The sequence below is a fragment of the Eumetopias jubatus genome, unplaced genomic scaffold (assembly GCF_037043125.1).
Source record: "Eumetopias jubatus isolate StellerSeaLion01/CBP00866 unplaced genomic scaffold, mEumJub1_p1.0 scaffold_11, whole genome shotgun sequence".
NCBI classification, from domain to species: domain Eukaryota; kingdom Metazoa; phylum Chordata; class Mammalia; order Carnivora; family Otariidae; genus Eumetopias; species Eumetopias jubatus.
In genome coordinates this window covers 29419801-29438802 of record NW_028274817.1, presented here as the reverse complement: position 1 = coordinate 29438802, position 19002 = coordinate 29419801, and the positions used below count along the sequence as shown (strand labels likewise).

Sequence of the window (19002 nt, the reverse complement as noted above, 5' to 3'; positions counted from 1 at the left end):
AATTCACTTATTTTAAGTGTACAGTTATTTTTAGTAAATTGGTGGAGTTGTGTACCCATCACCACAATCTGGTTTGAGAGTATTTTGGTCCCCATTCACACCCCCCACCCCCACCCCCGCAAAGTCCCATAAAACTGCAGTTAATTTCTCCTGGGACCTCTAGCCCTAAGCAACCATTTATCCATCTTCTTTCTCTATATAATTGCCTTTTCTGGACAGTTCATATGAATTGAATCCTACACTATTTGGTCTTTTGTGACTGGCTTCTTTCACTTAGCATCATGTTTCCAGTTTCATGTATATTGTGGCATGGATCAGTATGTCATTACTTTCTATAGCTGAATAATATTCCATGGTATGGATATACCGCTTTATGGATATACCACGTTTGTCGATCCATTTGTCAGTTGATGGACATTTGGGTTGTTTTCTTTTTTTTTTTTTTTTGGTTATTAAGAGTCATCCAATAATTGGGAACATTTGTGTGGACATATGTTTTCTTTTTTTTTGTAAAGATTTTATTTATTTGACAGAGAGAGACAGCGAGAGAGGGAACACAAGCAGGGGAAGTGGGAGGGGGAGAAGCAGGCTTCCCGCTGAGCAGGGAGCCCGATGCGGGGCTCGATCCCAGGACCCTGGGATCATGACCTGAGCCGAAGGCAGACGCTTAACGATTGAGCCACCCAGGCGCCCCTGAACATATGTTTTCAATTCTTTGATTGATTTCACTGCCCTTTGCTGGTGCTCCCCTGGCACCCTTAGCCGAGTTCTATCATAACACTTAACACACTGCCCCGTGAGCTTGAATTCATTCTCTGTCTCTCCACTAGAGACGGCAAAGGCCATGTTCCCTCGTTCCCTGCTTTACGAGTAGAATTTCTGCATCAGATGGCAACTGTATGTTTCAGTTTTTCAGGAACTTCCAGACTCTTTTCCAAAGTGGCTGCACCATTTAAGATTGCTCTTGGTTAATGTATGAAGGTTCCAATTTCTCCATATCCTCACCAACACCTGCTTAGTCTTTTGGTTTGGTATCTCACTGTGATGTTAATTTGCCCAAATTGAGTGGTATTTGGTTAGTTTCACTTCACTTTAATGACTAGCTTTTTAAAAATTATAAGATCTAGTTGCTGAAATGAGCAACACATAGGCCATCCATGCAAGGAGCTCACGGCTCTGAGAGGGAGACAGAGAAACATAATTATAGCACAGTGTGTTAAGTGCGCTGATGGAATCGAGCACAGGATGCCGTGGGGGGCAGAGAAGAGGGACCCGAACTTCAGTTGGAGGATGGAGGAAAGTATTCAAGAAGGCTTTTCTGGAAGGGGCTTTAATGTGCCTCTGGTTTTCTTTCTTGTATTTTTATCAAAATTATACATGTAGATAGTTTTAAAAGTCAAATAGTCCTACAAGCTTTGTTGTTGTTGTTGTTGTTTTTAAAGAGAGGAGTACCCAGCTTTTCTCCCCATTCCCTGCTCCCCCAAAAGCAACCACTTTCTATTCTTTTAATTCTTGGGCTATTTAGTTCTCCAAATAGCATAGAATGTTTTTATTTGAGGAAAAAAAATAGCCCTGACATAGGCCAATTACCATCTTCACTTGCGCTGATTTATAAATTGGTCAGCCGCATTAAATATTAACACATGGTTAATTATGAAAGCCACAATCACAATGCAACCTACCTTCTTGCAGTTTAAACGAAAGAAGACAGACATTACCAACAGTTAGGTACTGAAATAAGACAACATGCATTTTAAGGGTGTGGCTAAGGAGATTTCCCCATTGGTACTTTAGTACCATATAACTTCAATAAGCCGGAACCCATTTATAACTGTTAATTAAGAAGGATGTTATTTTCACTCAAACACAAAGAAAAAGCCGAATCACAGAGAAGCAGCATAGTGTAGGACAGAGGCTGGCAAACTATGACCTGCAAACTCAGAATGTTTTATCAGATGAACCTTTACAATCAGTAGGATCATGGGGAACACTAACTTTCAGCCACAATTAAACAAAATGTTATTCTTCCATTCCATTTTTTTTCACTAGTAGACCTGTATTACAAAAGCTTGTAATTGTATTCTTGTATTTCTGTCATTATATTTTCTTATAAAGCCTAAAATATTGATTTTCTGTCCTTCACAGAAGAAGTTTGCCAACTCTTGGTTTAATAGAATAAACAGAGAAATGGAAAGCAATTGCCATGTACTTGCTGGGTGACCTTGGGAAGTCACTTTCACTTCTCTGGGTCCTAATTTTCATTATCTATAAAATGGAGATAAAGGGTGATGGGTGGAGGAGATAAGCTCTAGGGTGAAACCCCCCTTCCCCTAAGTTTTATATTAATTGGTTAATTATGTAAACATCTATTGAGCTACTACTGGGTACAAAGAACTGGTAAAGGGATTGGAGCTAGACCAGGAAACAAAATCCCTGTCCTGAAAAAAGGATACTATTCTAAATGAAAAGAGACTAAAGATGAAAAGTGTGGTCTGAGATTGGATCCTGATTTGAGCAAGCCAGCTTTATCGGATATTTGGGGGAAAAGTAGGGAAATTTGAATATGGAGGGGTATTCGATGAGATGAAAATTTATAAACGGGTGGTGGCGGAGGTGACTGACTGATAAAAAGCAGTTACAAAGCATTATGTAGCTGTATTATCTCCTTTTGGTAGAAAGTGCAGATAAGTATTATGTAAACTTAGAAGAAGATCTGGAAGGATATGTACTAAACTCTTTTTCTAAAAGATTTTATTTATTTGAGAGCGAGAGAAAGACAGCACGAGTGGGTGGAGGGGCAGAGGGAGAGAGAGAAGCAGACTCCCTGCTGAGCAGGGAGCCCGACGTGGGACTCGATCCCCGGACCCCGGGATCATGACCTGAGCCGAAGGCTTAGCTGACTGAGCCACCCAGGCACCCCCTGTACTAAGCTCTTAATATGGGTAGTTTCTGGGAGGTGGGAATATAATAATATAAACATATATTTATATTTATTTATATAATTATATAAAATATAAATAATATGTATATAAAATTATATAATTATATAAAAGATAATAAATATTTATCCCTTATTTTTGTTTTCTAATTTTCTACAGAGAACCCACACTGCTTTTATAAAAATAAAAAATTCTAATTTAAAAGAACAATCTCTCCCTTCGTGGGTCTCTTTTAAGTGTTAGTGCTGCCGACTCTGCCACTTTTTTTGCGGGAAACATCTGTAAGAACGGAGACTGCTCTTTCCCCCTGCAGGTAACAAAGGAGCAAAGCTTTCTCTGTGAAGTCGCTGGCAACTGATGCTGCTGGCATTTTCCTTGGAGCTTTACTGATGAGTAGAGCCTTCATATACCCAACACTTTAGGAAAGGGTGGGATTTCGTAGGGCAGTCGAGCATTAAAAAAGGTCGAGAGAGGCCAGTGTTGGCAGTGTCGGTCTGGGCACTGTCTAGGAGAGAACATGCCCAGTCTGATACCGGAGGCGGGTTTATCTCTGTTGCATCAGTGGACACGTGGATGTGATGAAGCATTTGAATCTTGTAACTACTTCTCTTATTCTAGGCCGGGGCTCCCTAAACCCTGCCTCCTATTTTTGTAAATAAAGTCTTGTTGGAACACAGCCACACTTATTTGTTTATGAGTTCCCTATCCCTGCTTTTGCCCTGCAGTGGCAGGGCGGGGTAGTGGCGCAGAGACCATATATGACCCACAAAACTAAAAATGTTTACCGCCTGGCCCTTTAAAGAGAAAGCGTGGGGAGCCCGGGTCTCGGCTCCCCAGGAAACTGCCCCAGGAGCCATGCCTTTGGAGAGCATGGCCACTTCCCAGCTTAGCGAGCTCTGAGGATTTATAAACTTCATTCTCTCCCGAGCGTTATAAGCATGTGCCAGTATTCCCAAAGTCAGATAACTCTAGGTTACTCATGATATTGGATTTCTTACCCTGCAAAGCGGCGGTGAAGGCCAGACCAGAGAAAACCAGAAACTTCATCAAGGCAAATGATAGCCTGTGAGCCCGATCAGTAGCTGGCTAGTTGGTCTTCCATTCCTCTAGCTAAGAGCTACTTAGGCTTCGAATTTAGTTCAAACGCCTCCTCTTCCCAGAAGCCTCCTCTCACACTTCACCCTGATTTCACGGTCCCGGGCCGGTGCTCCCACGGCCCCCTTCGCAGAGCCCTAGCGTAACACTTAGCACAGCACCCTGTAAGCATGGATTCATCCTCGGACTGTCTGTCCACCAGAGAGGGCAAGGACCATGTTCCCTCGTTCCCTGGTATAGCCCCTGAGCCTAGCGGTAAGCCTAACATATAGTAGCATACGGTAGCTTCCTAGCTGCGTGTCCTTGGCCACGCTACTCCCCTGAACCTCAGTCTTCTTGTCGGTAAAAGGGGGATAATAGTAATAGTAGCTCCCTTATGGTATTGTTGTGTAGATTAAAGTGTGTGTATATTAGCTACTCAGCGAATACTTGTGGATGAATGAAGGAACGACGGACACATAGGAAATTGTTCAGGTTGTACTGGGGTTTGTGAAAGTCTGCATCAGCAGTACCTACAGTCACAGGGATTCTTCTGTTTACTCTATTTCGACCCGCGACACACTCACCCTCCGTTGGCCACCCAGACTGGAGCAGCATTCGACTATCCTGTCAACACTTCCTGAGTGTCTAGATATTAGGGATATACAGGAATACACATGGTCTCCACCCTCACGGAGATTACATCCTAGTGAGAAAGATGGGTCCGTAAACAAACTGATAACATAATATATTATAGACCACGATCAATGATAAAGAAAATAAATAGGCCAAATCGCAGTCATTGAGATGGGCTGTTTGTTACCTGTCTGGTAATCAGGGAGAGCTTCTCTAAAGAGGTGACATTTGAGATGAGACTGGAAGAATGAGCCAACCATGAGAGGAGCTGGGGAAAGAATATTCTAGGCAGAGGAAAAGAGTACGTGCAAAGGCTGAAAGCCATCAAGGATTTGGCACAGTCAAGGACACGGAAGGAGGCGAAGGAGGCTGGCAGGGTGAAATGGTTGGGCTCCTTCTAGGAAGAGAGGGAAGCTGTTTAATGATTGTAAGAAGGAGAATACTAAGATCTGTCACTCTGTGTTTTTAAAAACTTAAAAAAATATCTGTGTGGAAGAATGACGCCCCGCCCCCCCCCCGAGATGTTCACACACTAATCCCCAGAACCGTGACTATGCGGCTTTATATGACAGAAGGGACTTCGCATATGTGATTAGGGATGGAAATCTGAGGAGATTACCCTGGTGGGTCCAAGCGGATGACAAGGGTCCTTGTAAGAGGAAGGCAGAAGGGGCAGAGTCGGAGGGAGGAGATGTGCTCGTGGAAGCAGGGCTCCCAGTCAGAGCGATCTGACGATAGAAGGGCCGTAGCCAAGGAGCGCAGGCCGCGTGTAGAGCCTGGAGAGACAGGGAAACAGCTTCTTCCCTAAAGCCGCCAAGAAAGAACATAGCCCTGCCGACGCCTGGACGTTTAGCCTTATGAATCTCAGTTTGGACTCCTGACCTTCAAAACTGTAATATCTTACATTCGTGGCATTTTGAGCCACTAAATTGGCGGTAATTTGTTGCAGGAGCCACGGAAAACCAATGCTCCTTGTGTGGAAAGAGAAACCAAAAACCAATGGGATTAGTAATTTACAGGCGTGGGTGGGAACAGCGTTGAAAGGACTGGGAATGAGGCAGAAAGGGATGAGAACTTTCCTGAATTTACTTTTTTTTTGTTTTAGATTTTTAGTTATTTATTTGCGAGTGAGAGAGCACATGAGTGGGGGTGGAGGGGCAGAGGGAGGAGAAGCAGACTCCCCGCCGAGCAGGGAGCCCCACATGGGGCTCGATCCCAGGACCTCGGGATCACAACCTGAGCTGAGGACAGATGCTTCACCGACTGAGCCACCCAGGCGCCCCTGCCTTGCTGGCACTTTAATCTGGGACTTCGGGCCTGAAGAACTTCTCACATCCCTAAGATGTGAGAAATACATTTCTACTGTTCAAGTCAACCCGTCTGTGGTATTTTTAGTTTTGTTGGCCCGAGCAGACTAATGCACTAACTTCGGAGAAGAGTATTTTTTTTAAAGATTTTATTTATTCATTTGACAGAGAGAGACACAGCGAGAGAGGGAACACAAGCAGGGGGAGTGGGAGAGGGAGAAGCAGGCTTCCCGCCGAGCAGGGAGCCCAGTGCGGGGCTCGATCCCAGGGCCCTGGGATCATGACATGAGCCGAAGGCAGACGCTTAATGACTGAGCCACCCAGGCGCCCCCAGAAAAGAGTATTTTGACTATGTACTCCACAGTAGTGGTTCTCAAACTTCAGTATGCATCAGAGTCCCCTAGGGAGCTCGGGGACCTCCGGGTGATGGCCCCCCCCTCCAGCATTTCTGATTCAGTAGGGGCTCGAGCATTTGCATCTCTAACAAGTTCCCGGATGAGGCTGATGCTGCTGGTTTAGGGAGAACACTTCGAGAACCACTGTTCTAAAGCTAAAGACCAACCCCCAACCCCTCCCCCCCAAACCGAACCTAAATCCTGTTCTCTAGATAGTGGGTTTGTTTTCCACTGGGATACAGGTTGGCAATTCTGAACCTACTTTATGTAGATTCTAGTCTCGAGCATATAAAATATTGTGACTAACAAGAGCCAGCTTTTACTGTCGGGAGAAGGAGTTACACAGAAGAAAAGACCGAAGGCTGGTGGTGATCAGAGGTTATCAGTATGAATGTGTCATGAGTCACTTTATATGCGCACGCCCCCCCACCCCACCCCCGAGAGAGATACAGAAATAGAGTGGTTTGTAGATATGCATATATTTCCTAGCTCTGTCTGCTTAGAGGTCCTGGAAGCAGCGACACCCCAATACCCGCGAGCACAGCTCACACTCAAGATGTTGGTTTCAAAATACCATTCTCCAAATAAAAGGAACCAGAACTCTCAGAGAAATGGCTGATTCCTGGCCCGGGGCAGGGAGCCTAGAAAATGAGTCAGGAATGTCTTCCTGTGCCAGAAAGTAAGACAGTGTCCGTGGAATAATGGGGATGTGCCAGGAGGATGCAGGAGTCACTTCGAAGGGGTTTCCAGTGGTGGAATCTGTGTCGAGCAACATGATAACTAATGGTAGTCATGGATCATAACCGAGAGAGGAAAATAAGAACCCATGAGTCCATGTGAATATAAAGAAATAACTGAATAAATAAATAAATGAGGGAGAAGGAAAAGCACTTATTTACAATAGCATTCCAGTTAATAAAATACAGAAAGAATAATGGGACTAGAAACTTACTTGGCAAACGCCACAGTAGTAACTATTTCAGGCCAGAACCATCAATGGATAGGAAAATGAATGGACAGAAGTATGATGAGAAACAGTGTGTTTATATAGTCTTAAAATATCTCCCCCCAAAAAGCTTATTTATTACAAAGGGCAAAATAGTTACGCCACTGGGGAGAAACCTGGCAGACACAGCCTTAAGCAAGTGATCAAAGTTTAACATCCCTAGTCGTGAAACAAACCGATGCCATGTGCCTTTTGACAGGATGCACCAAGAAGGACATACTGTCATATCTGGAGTGTTCTTGCCAAAACACATCACCTAAATTGAGTTTGATGAACCATCTGATAAACCCCAAATTGAAACCAGCTAGTGTTTTTCAAAAGTATCATGGTATAATGAAATACCAAAAATGACTGAGGAACCGTTCCAGGTTAAAAGGAGTCAAAGAAAACGTCCGTGATCCCCGACCAGGAAAAAGGACATTGGTGGGGCAAATGAAAATGCAGTCTATCGATTATAGTATTGCATGAACATTAATTTCTTGATTTATAATTTTACTGTGGTTATATAAGAAGGTAATATTTGGGAAATCTGGGTGAAGGGCTCTTCGTACTAGTTTTGCAACTTTTTGGGAGGTAAGTCTATAATGTTTCAAATGAAAAGTTGAAAATGAAATGACCTGAGCCACCCTGAGATCATGATCTGAGCCCAAGGCAGACGCTTAACCCACTGAGCCACCCAGGTGCGCCTCAATATTACGGATTCAGAATCCTCTAGTATGTAAGCTGGATAATTTATCACGGAGTTCGTATTTTATCTTTGTTTCCCCCCATAGTTTTTAGTAGTGTTCCTCTCATCCAAGGGAAAACAAGGAAAAGGGGGGATTTCTTTGGTTCCTTCCTGTGTTTACCTCTGCCAAGGACTTTTCTCTTGAGAATCTGTCTCTGCTCTTTTCAAGGAAGGCTTCGCATTGTGTTGTCACCCAGATTGTGACATTTGCAGGGCCCTGTTGGCCTGCTTGGGTTTCCACTGGCTGTGCCCTTCCCTACACTTAGGGCTTTACCTGGAATACTCTCTTACTCAAATTTTGTCTGTCTTTCAAGGCTCAGCTCCGGAACCACCCCCTCCAAGCTGTCTTCCTGGATTTACTCAGCCCAAAGCTATCCCCTTTCCTGGGTAAGTTATAGCTTTTAGTTTATTCCTCTGATTTGGCCCCCATTCACTCATTCACAGCCGTACTTGTTGCTTTGTACTTATTTGTATGCATGACTTATATCCTCTACCAGATTAAAAATTCCTTGGGAGTAGGTACTTAAGTCGTTCAGCTTGCAGTGAATTTTTCTTTTTCATTTTCAGCTGCAAAAAAGGTTCAACAGCAAAATAAGTTGATAAGTCCCCCCACCCCAATGTACTTTGAATCTAATCATTGGTTCCGCTTGTTGCTATAGAGGACTTTTTCTGTGAAATGTTGGAGTCACTTCCTTTGTCCCCGGCGGGTCTCCTTTATAACTTAAAAGCCTGTTGCTCTAGGATTTTCTTTTCCATTGCTTGGATGGAGTTGCCTCCACCAGGGGGAGCTCCTTACTTTATATAGGTGCATTTCTTTAGGAGGCAAAAGAAAGGAGACTGCGTCAGGTAAATATCAAAGCAATGGAAAAACGAACAGTAGGAGATTGGAACTGAACATCTCCTGGGATTTGACTTTGTCCCAGCACTAGCTGGCTCCTCAAATAGCATTTCACTTGTTATATTGTGTTTTGGTATGATTCTGGCCCATGTGTAAAGACGTCCCCCTTTGTAACCTGCTTCATTTATTTCGTCTACAAATATATATTGAGTGGGTACTCTGTGTCAGGTATTATTGTAGATACTGAGGCTTCAGCTGTGAACAAAACACACCAAGTTCCTGACTCATGAAGCTTATATTCATATGTGGGCAACAGATAAGCAATGAGACAAACACAAAATACATAGGCTACATAGAGATAGATACCAAAGAGAAAAAAACAATTCAAGGCTTAATAGGACAGTGTAAGAATCTTGACTTTTTCTTGGAGTGAGAGGGGACGGATTGGGGAATTTTGAGTAGAGGAGTGATGTGATTTGACATATTTTAGAAGGATTGCTCTAGTTGTTGTTGTTGTTGTTGTTTTGGGTAAAAAGTTATAAGGGGGACACGCTTGGACCAGGCTGATAGCAGTGGAATTGGGGAGAAGTTGTTGGATTCTGAGATATATTTTGAAGGTAGAGCCAAGTGAATTTGCTAACGGATCAGATGTAGGATGTTGGAGAAAGAGGAATGAAGGGAAACAGGGTCACCATGTTGCATAACACCAGTAGCATTGACTAAAATGTGGCTGGTGCCCTCTGGAGTTGTGTAACACAGCATTTCTGTTCAGGACGTTGCCAAGGTTTTTGTTCTGAGCAACTGGAAGGATGGAGTTGCATTGGTAAAGACTGTGGGAAAAACAAGGTTGGAAGTATATCAGCAGCTACATTTTGAAGGAAATCGAAGACACAAATAAATGGGAAGATATTCCGTGCTCATGTAGTAGAAGAATCAATGTTGTTAAAATGTCTGTACTACTCAAAGCAATCTATAGATTCAGCGCAATCCTTATCAAAATTCCAATGGCATTTTTCAAAGAAATAGAATGAATAATCCTAAAATCTGTATGGAACTACAGAAACCCCCACATAGCCAAAGCAATCTTGGGAGGGAAGAACAAAGCCAGAGGCGTCATGCCCCCTGATTTCTATATCACTATATTCCAAAGCTATAGTAATTAAAACAGCGTGGAATTGGCATAAAAACAGACATATAGATCAATGGAATAGGATCAAGAGCCCAAAAATAAACCCACACCTATACGGTCAATTAATATATGGCAAAGGAGGGAAAGAATATACAATGGGAAAAGGATATGTCTTCAATTAACGGTTCTGGGAAAACTGGACAGCCACGTGCAAAAGTATGAAACTGGACCACTATCTTAGCACCATACACAGAAATGAACTCAAAATGGATTAAAGACTTGAATGTGAGACCCTGAGACCATAAAACTCCTAGAAGAAAACGCAGGTGGTAAGCTCCTTGTCGTAGGTCTCGGTGATGAGTTTTTTGAATCTGGCACCAAAAACAAAAACAACGAAAGCAAAAATAAATAAGTGGGACTACATCACACTGAAAAGCTTCTGTACAGCAAAGGAAACCATTCACAAAAGTAAAGGACAATCTGAATGGGACAAAATATTTACAAATCACACATCTGATAAGGGGCTAATATCCAAAATATATAAAGAACTCATACAACTCAGTAACACAAACCAATCTGATTAAAAATTGCCTATAGATCTGAATAGACATTTTTCCAAAGAAGACACACCAGATGCCCAACAGGTACATGAAAAGATGCGCAACATCATTACTCATCAGGGAAATGCAAATCGGAACCACAATGAGCTATCACCTCACACCTATCAGAATGGCTAGTATTAAAAAGACAAGAAATAACAAGTATTGGCGAGGATGTGGTGAGAAGGGAACCCTTGTACACGGTTGGCAGGAATGCAAATTGGAGCAGCCATTATGGAAAACAGCATGGAGATTCCTCAAAAAATTAAAATAGAACTACCATACGAACCAGCAAGTCCACTTTGGGGTATTTATCCAAAGAAAATGAAAACACTAACTTGAAAAGATATGTGCAGGGGCACCTGGGTGGCTCAGTCGTTAAGCGTCTGCCTTCGGCTCAGGTCATGGTCCCAGGGTCCTGGGATCGAGCCCCGCATCGGGCTCCCTGCTCCGCGGGAAGCCTGCTTCTCCCTCTCCCACGGCCCCTGCTTGTGTTCCCTCTCTTGCTGTGTCTCTCTCTGTCAAATAAGTAAATAATAAAAATCTTTTAGAAAAATGTAAATAAATTGTTGAAAAAAGATACCATGGGAAGAACAAGGTTGGGGGTATATCAGATGTTAAATTTTGCATATGTTGAATTTGAGACGCCAGTTAGACATTTAAGTGGAGATATCGAGGAAGCTGTAGGCTATGTGAGCCTGGCATTCATAGGAGTGGTTGGGGCTGGAGATGAACAGTTTTTAGTCCTAGGCATCTAGATAGTATTTAAAGCCCTGAGATGGATGGTAAGAAGATGCCAGAAGATAATGAGAACAGTTAGAGAAGAGAAGGAGACCAAGGACCCAGCCCCAGGGCACTCCCACATTTAAAGGTTAGCAAGACAATGAGGAACAAGCAAAGGAGACTGGCAGGATGTGGCCAGTAAGGCAGAAGGAAAACCAGAAGACAATGATGTCATGGAAGTCAAGCGAGGAAGGTGCTTCGGGGAAGAAGGAATGATCAACTGTGAAAAGTATTTCTGGTTGGCCAAGCGAGAGAAGAGCTGAGGATTCTCCGTAGACTTCAGCAACCTAGGGGCCTTGATAAAAGCCATCTCAGTGGACAGAAGCTTGATGGGAGTGGATTCAAGAGAGAAGGGGGAGGGGAAAAATCGTACACAGGCAATAGAGACAAACCTCTTAAAGAGTTTTGCTGTAAAGAAGAGTGGAAAACTGCAGCAGTCCCTGGAATCGTGTGGGGGATATTTCGAGGGGGTATTTAGAATGGGAAGAATAATTGCAAGTCGGCCTCAGGAGTACTCACTGGTTGTTGGAGTTTACTTGTCCTTATTCACCTGCATTTCTTGGCATAGTAGCCGGTCATCAGAGAAGCTAGAGGTTGAGGGAAGGGAAGTTGTCAGCACGTTTGAGTGGAACAGACTCTCAGGAAACCCCTGGACAGCCTTTAATAAAACTGGACTTAGAACCTCTGTGGTTAGCAAAGGAGAGAGTATCTCCATGTGTGGAAAAAAGAATTGGAGCTCTCAGCTATGAGATCTAGCTGTTCTACGTTGCCCCCCATGGTGATTGTAGCCTCCTTTGCTGACCTGGGAGGATCTGGCTTCAGTTACACTAAAATGAGCGTGGGCGTCCCCTTCCCAAAACATTATCTATTGTATGGAAGGAAGAGGAACAGAACTTCCTCCAGATACTGTGAGGATGGCTAAACCCCAGGTAGAGTTTGAACCAAGTGGGAAAACTGATATAAACATTCAGGCCGCAGTTCCGCGAATTCTTTCCTTGTTCCTTGGTGAGAAGTGGGTCTCAGCAGCAGAAGATGGTGCAGCACCAGGCTTGCTGCTTAGCTCTGTGTTTTGGTTGTGATGGCTTCGAAAACACAGATGAGTTTTCCTGGTCTCAATGTACCATTCGCATTTGAATTTCTTTCCTCTTCTCGTGTTTTCAAGGCCCAGCTCAAGTGTCCCCTGTTCTGCGGAGCCTGCTCTGAGCCCCCTCTCGGGCAAGATGAATCCTTTCCTTCTCAGAGTTTCCGTAACTACTTTTCCTCTCTCTGGGAGGAGCCGAGTGTGGTTGTTATGGAAGAGGCAGCAGAATGTGGTGGCGGAGAGCATGGGCTCAGGAGCTAGGCTGCCTGTGTTCAAGCAGTGCTTCTCACAAGTTGCTTAACTTCCTTGGGTCGCAGTTTCTCATCTGCTTCATCTTGATTTAATAAGAATAGGACTACCCTCAGGGACGCCTGGGTGGCTCAGTGGGTTGAGCGTCTGCCTTCGGCTCGGGTTATGATCCCGGGGTCCTGGGATCTGGGTCCCGCATCGGGCTCCCTGCTCAGCGAGGAACCTGCTTTTCCCTCTCCCTCTGCTGCTCCCCGTGCTTGTGCGCTCTCTCTGACAAATAAATAAATAAAATCTTAAAAAAAAAAAAAAAAAGACCAGGACTCCCCTTGTAGGGGTTTTGTCAAGATGACAGAAGCTAATACACGTGAAGTACCTAGAACGGTGCCCAGCATGTAGTCAGTGCTCAATACCATCTTGTTACTTGTCTCTCTTCTCCTCGAGGAATACGACCATACCTTTATCTTTGCGCCACTAATTCTTAGCAGCGGGTTTGGCATAGAATACTAGGTGCTTAATAAGTTTTTGTGTGAATAAACCAGGTTTCTAAATCAGATTAATTTAAGTTCATGTTCAGTGCTTTCATATGTGGATAGCCCTTTTATCATCTCACTTACTTATTCCTGTGCACTGCTCCAGGTGGCTAAGAAGGAAGGTTCTAGAGCCTGATCACCTAGTTCGTATCGTTGCTTTGCCACTTATTAGTTTATTTACCTACTAGTGCCTCAGGTTCCTCAACTGGAAAATGAGAAAAAATTTTGGGAAGTTCAACAGAGTTACTGAATGCTTAAGCGTTAACTATGCTTACTGTTAATCTTATTGTTAAGTACATGATTTAATGAACACCCATGTTGTTTCGGGGAGTGTGCTAGACTGTAGAGAGGCAGAGAGGAATAAAGCTTGGTCCCTGCTCTCAGAAAACCCATGGGCTAGTGCAGGGAGCAAGTGTGAGCAAGTCAGCACGTATAGAGGCTAGTGAGGAATAAACCAACCCTATAAGAGGGATCAGTGAGGGGAAAAGGGAGGGTAGTAAAGTTTATATAGAAGGTACATTCTGAGCTTTGCCTCTGTGGGTTGAGGGTCCTGGGATATTAATGTCTTAAATAGATGTGACAAGCCCTTTTGTGGTCCATCAGAAATGAGTTTTATTACAGATTTCCTTAACAAGATCCCTTCCCAAGAGTCCCCATCCTGTATTTTCAAACCCAGAGAAGCCATTCTGGGTCAACAGCGATGTATTGTCAGGCCTACCCAAGGGCACCAAACATGGTTTTGACGTTTTCCTTGAGCAAAACTCCTCTTTCCTTTTTGTAGTTAAGCCAGAAAACTTTCACAGGCCGAAGACTGCTTTAGAGGTGCCTCTGTCCTGCCCTTTCACACTCTCTCCCGGTGAACTTTCTGAAAAGGTTGGCCTTTATGATCTTCCCTTTCTCACCCCAACAATCGGGTGAGAGGGAATGTAAAGAGTGGTATGTCTTCTAAGAAAAGGCCAGGACCCCTTTCTAGCTCATGCTTGTAATAGAGACCTCTCAGAGACCGCGGCATGGGAGCCATATTTAAATTATTGAGATCAAGGGCAGGGTGCTGGTGGATGAAAACCTTTCCACCTCTGTCTCTTAGAAAATCAATAAGGCCACTGAAGCTTGTCCATTTCCCCCAAGTAGTTAATGAGAACAATAGAATTTAGAGTTCCTGGTGTTCCTCTTGAGCTGATTTTGGCAGGTGATAAGCAGCTTGTAAAAGGGCTTATTATTTGAGCAGAGCTTTGACTGCCTGACTTTTAAAGTTGATTATTTATTTTGCATGTTGTATAACAGAGCATTGGGCAATGCTCAGAAGAGGCCTTCTGGGTCAGAGAGTAGGGCCTTTTCTGGCTGTCTCCTCCCAACAGAACCAGATTCTAGCTGCAGAGCGAGGGGCAAGCTTACAGATGAGGCCCAGGCCATGGCTTTTGTATAGCCCCTAGCCACCAGACAGGCCTTCTCATTCAACAGGGGCTGAATGCATCAAAGTTTTCATTAAGTCCTAGGTCAAGGAAAAAATGTGCACGTGTAATTTCTCCAACGTATGCTGATGATGCGAACTACCTTTGAAAGAAATGCTTTTCAAGACCATATTTTGGTCATCTGCTATCAGCGGTCATACATGGGGTCGCTGTCATCTCAGGGAGTAGATGTTCTGAAAGGTAGGGCTTTCCACGGGTTTTACGGTGAAAAATAGTCAAGAGGTCTTCCCTCCTTTGTGAAGAGTGCCAAGCCAAAATTGTCCCAGGCTCTTTCAGTTCCAGCTTTAAAGCATTGTGCCTTCTAACCTAGGTGGTCTACGAGATCTCGACATTTTTTTTTATTTTTATTTTTTTTAAAGATTTTATTTATTTATTTGACAGAGAGAGACACAGTGAGAGAGGGAAACACAAGCAGGGGGAGTAGGAGAGGGAGAAGCAGGCTTCCCGCCGAGCAGGGAGCCCGATGTGGGGCTCGATCCCAGGACCCTGGGACCATGACCTGAGCCGAAGGCAGACGCTTAACGACTGAGCCACCCAGGCACCCCTCGACATTTTTTTAAAAAGATTTTATGTATTTATTTGACAGAGAGAGACACAGCGAGAGAGGGAACACAAGCAGGGGGAATGGGAGAGGGAGAAGCAGGCTCCCCACTGAGCAGGGAGCCCAATGCGGGGCTCGATCCCAGGACCCTGGGACCATGACCTGGACCGTGACCTGAGCCAAAGGCAGACACTTAACGACTGAGCCACCCAGGCGCCCCAATGAGATCTCGACATTTTAGAAACAGTGAATGAGGGAAGTTGCTTTGCCTTCTATTCTAAACTTTAAAAGTGGATTGAGCCAGGTCCTGCAAGGAATTGAGATGGTCTTGATAGAGAGAAACTTGGTTGTGTCTCCTTTTTTACTTTTCTCTTGTTTGGTTTTGATGGCAACCTGAATTTGTGAGGAAGTTCTGATGTAGAGGCTATAAGTCAGCTTTGTGTCCAGTGATGGAAGGAAAATGGGAAGTAGGGAGGTGATGCGCGCCTAGGAAGAGAGTTCATGAGCTACTGAATGAATTTTGGATGTCTTACGCTCTTTTGGAGACACGTGTCTTGGGAGAGGCGGACTTTACACTTGAAGTTACTGTTTTGGGACGAACCATCCTCCCTCAGAGATAACATTTTGTTGAAGAACGTCTTGGGAAATATGAAATCTGATCATCCTTGTAGAGTTTGTGGGTGTGACCAGGTTAATTTCTTGCACTAAGGTCTCTAATGTTCTGGATGGGCCCCTGCTTTGGCTCCTATATTAGTCAGGATAGGCTAGCCTCTGACGCAGGAACACATAAACAGCACAGGTTTATTTGTTGCTCACATAAATAAAGTTTGATGCAGACTGGTTGGCCCTTTCCTGTCATGTAGCGATGCCATCTGGAACACATGAACTTGAAGGGCACCATGGCAGAGAAGAAGACAGCTGAAAGCCCACGTGCCTTCATTGCCTCATCCCGGAAGGGACACACATCACTTCTGCGCGCATTTCAGTGACAGGAACTAATCGGCTCGCCCCAACCTAACTGCAAGGGAGATCAGGATATGGAGAGGGGCACCTGGTATATATGGTGGCTAGACACAGCCTCTGCTGCATTCCCTGGGTACCAACTGACCATTAACTTCCCATCCCACTCAGGGAACGTATGAGTGATGCTGACGTTCTAATTCTGTAACAGACCGGACTGCGATCACCAAACCCCCTCTTCCGTGTGGCAGAGTGCTCGTTTCCTCCAGGGAGAGGAGACAGGACAGGCATACTCCCCTGTTTGTCACGGACCATCCTTTTCCCCCTCGTCACTCACCATGAAACCCCCACTCTCCCTTCTGCTTCTGTCCCTAAGAGTCACGCTCCATGTAAACATAAGAGTTGCCTCCAGGTCAAACGCCTCTGTCACTCATCCCAGGTTCTGGTTCTGCCTGGAGCTGTGGGAGCAATTGGATAAGAAAGTGCCAGAGTTGTTCTTTGTGCAGTTGATCTCCCAAGGCCAGGGCAGGCCGTCCATGTCTGCCGTGGTCCTAATGCCTCAGGGTTGACTCAGCTTAAGTTAATTTACAGTGAGTGCTCTGACAAGATCGGGTGAGCAGACTACCCCCCCCCCCCCCCGCGCCCGGTGTCCAGGAGTATCACTGGGAGAGGGAAGGTGGAGCCATTTCCAGATTTCTCACTGGAAGTGGAGACCAAACTCCCAGAAGGACCTGAGAGGTAAAAAGTTGGTTGTTGGTTGGTTGTTCCTGACGTGATTCAGTGTTTACCTGAACCATAACCACTAGAGTGTACTAGAGTGTGTGTGTATGTGTGTGTATTTATATATATAAATATACATGATATATATATTTATGTATGTATACATACATATATAAATCCCATGGTACTCGGTGGGTAGGGTTGCCGAGCCCTGACAACAATTTACTTCTGTCGTTTTCCCTTTGAATCTCAGGCATGAGCAAATTAAGGCAGTCATTTTGCTCTTAGGGCCTTTAGTGTCTTGCATAGGAAAGGAGTGAGTGGACTGAGTGTAGATGAACCCAAGGAGCGCAGATCAGCCAGACCCGCAGCTCGGCTTCTGTGCCTCTGGCATAGGTACCCTTCTGAAGGGTAGGCCCTGAACCAGCTGTAAGTAAGCTATCCACAGAGTGGCTGGCTGGCTGATGAGCAGGTTGGAGAAGAAGGGTGGGAGGGGCAGAAATGTAAGGAGGTGGGGGTCAGGAAGGGCTATATCTGAAGGCGGTGATGATGATCCGTTTTCACTTTCCCTCTTTGGCTTCATTGCTGTACTCTGTGTGGATCTCGTTTTCTTGAATCGGGGCGAGACTCACCCAGATGTCAGCTCATAAGTATAAATCACATCCGCTTTATAGAATCACTGCCAAACTCATTGTGGTTCAAAGATTTCTAAGATCCGCGCACAACAGTCACTTGGGTTGGAGTTTCCCATTTAAATTTATTTCACGCAATTCAGCCTTATGTCCTTTATAATGTGTTCTTTTTTTTTTTTAAAGATTTTATTTATTTATTCATGAGAGACAGAGAGGCAGAGGGAGAAGCAGGCTCCCAAGGAGCAGGGAGCCCGATGTGGGACTCGATCCCAGGACTCTGGGATCGTGACCTGAGCCGAAGGCAGACGCTTAACCATCTGAGCCACCCAGGCACCCTATAATGTGTTCTTAATTGTGTCTCAGTTATTTTAGCTTGCACTGCTTTAAAAAGTTCCTTTAAAGGGGCGCCTGAGTGGCTCAGATGGTTGGGCGTCTGCCTTCGGCTCAGGTCATGATCCCGGAGTCCTGGGATCAAGACCCACATCGGGCTCCTGGCTCAGCGAGGAGCCTGCTTCTCCCTCTCCCTCTGCCTCTCTCCCTGCTCATGCTTTCTCTCTCTCTCTCTCTCTCTCTCTCTGTATCTCTGTGTCTCAAATGAATAAATAAAAAAAAATTAAAAAAAATAAATAAAAAGTTCCTTTATGTAGGCTTTATTTTTATTTTTTTAAAAGATTTTATTTATTTATTTGACAGAGAGAGCGAGCACGAGAGAGGGAACACAAGCAGGGGGAGCGGGAGAGGGAGAAGCAGGCTTCCCGCGGAGCAGGGAGCTCGATGCGGGGCTCGATCCCAGGACCCTGGGATCATGACCTGAGCCAAAGGCAGACGCTTAACCGACTGAGCCACCCATGCCCCTCCTTTACGTAATCTTTAAATCTAGTTGTGAAAACACTGTTTGAGGGTTGCTGTTTACATTTCCCTTTTCTTTTGCTGTAACACAATTTTGATTCTTCAATTTGACACTTTCATGTCTTCCTCTTCCTATTTTATATCTCTGCTATGATCGCCACTTTCCTTCTTAAGGTCTCTCCTCACCCCCAACATCAAATCCTAAGCTTTTTTCCCCTTTTCCGTATCTCTGGTTGGAGATGTTATGTATGGTTTCTAGTAAAACTTCGAAGTGATGGAGGATGTTTAACTTTAATGCCAGTTAGAATCTCTCAGACCTATGTGATCACCCCAAGGACTCCAAAGAAATCCACCTTAAAAAAGAAAATATTCCACTGTGATACTTCATTTGTCTTCTCCAAATATCTGGAAACTAGGTGGGGACGAGTTTTACCTTTCATGTTTTACAAATGTCAAATCAAGGTTCAGAGATGGTCAATAACATTTTCCACTCTCATCATCCTGCTGGTTGGTGGATGTCCAGCCCAAAATAACA

General features: G+C 44.5%; 1 protein-coding gene across 1 annotated transcript in view; it reads left to right on the top strand.

Annotated features, from left to right (window-relative positions):
• The window catches only part of LONRF3 (LON peptidase N-terminal domain and ring finger 3), a 137019-nt gene that overhangs the window by 7802 nt on the left and 110215 nt on the right, over positions 1-19002 (top strand). The window lies entirely within an intron of this gene.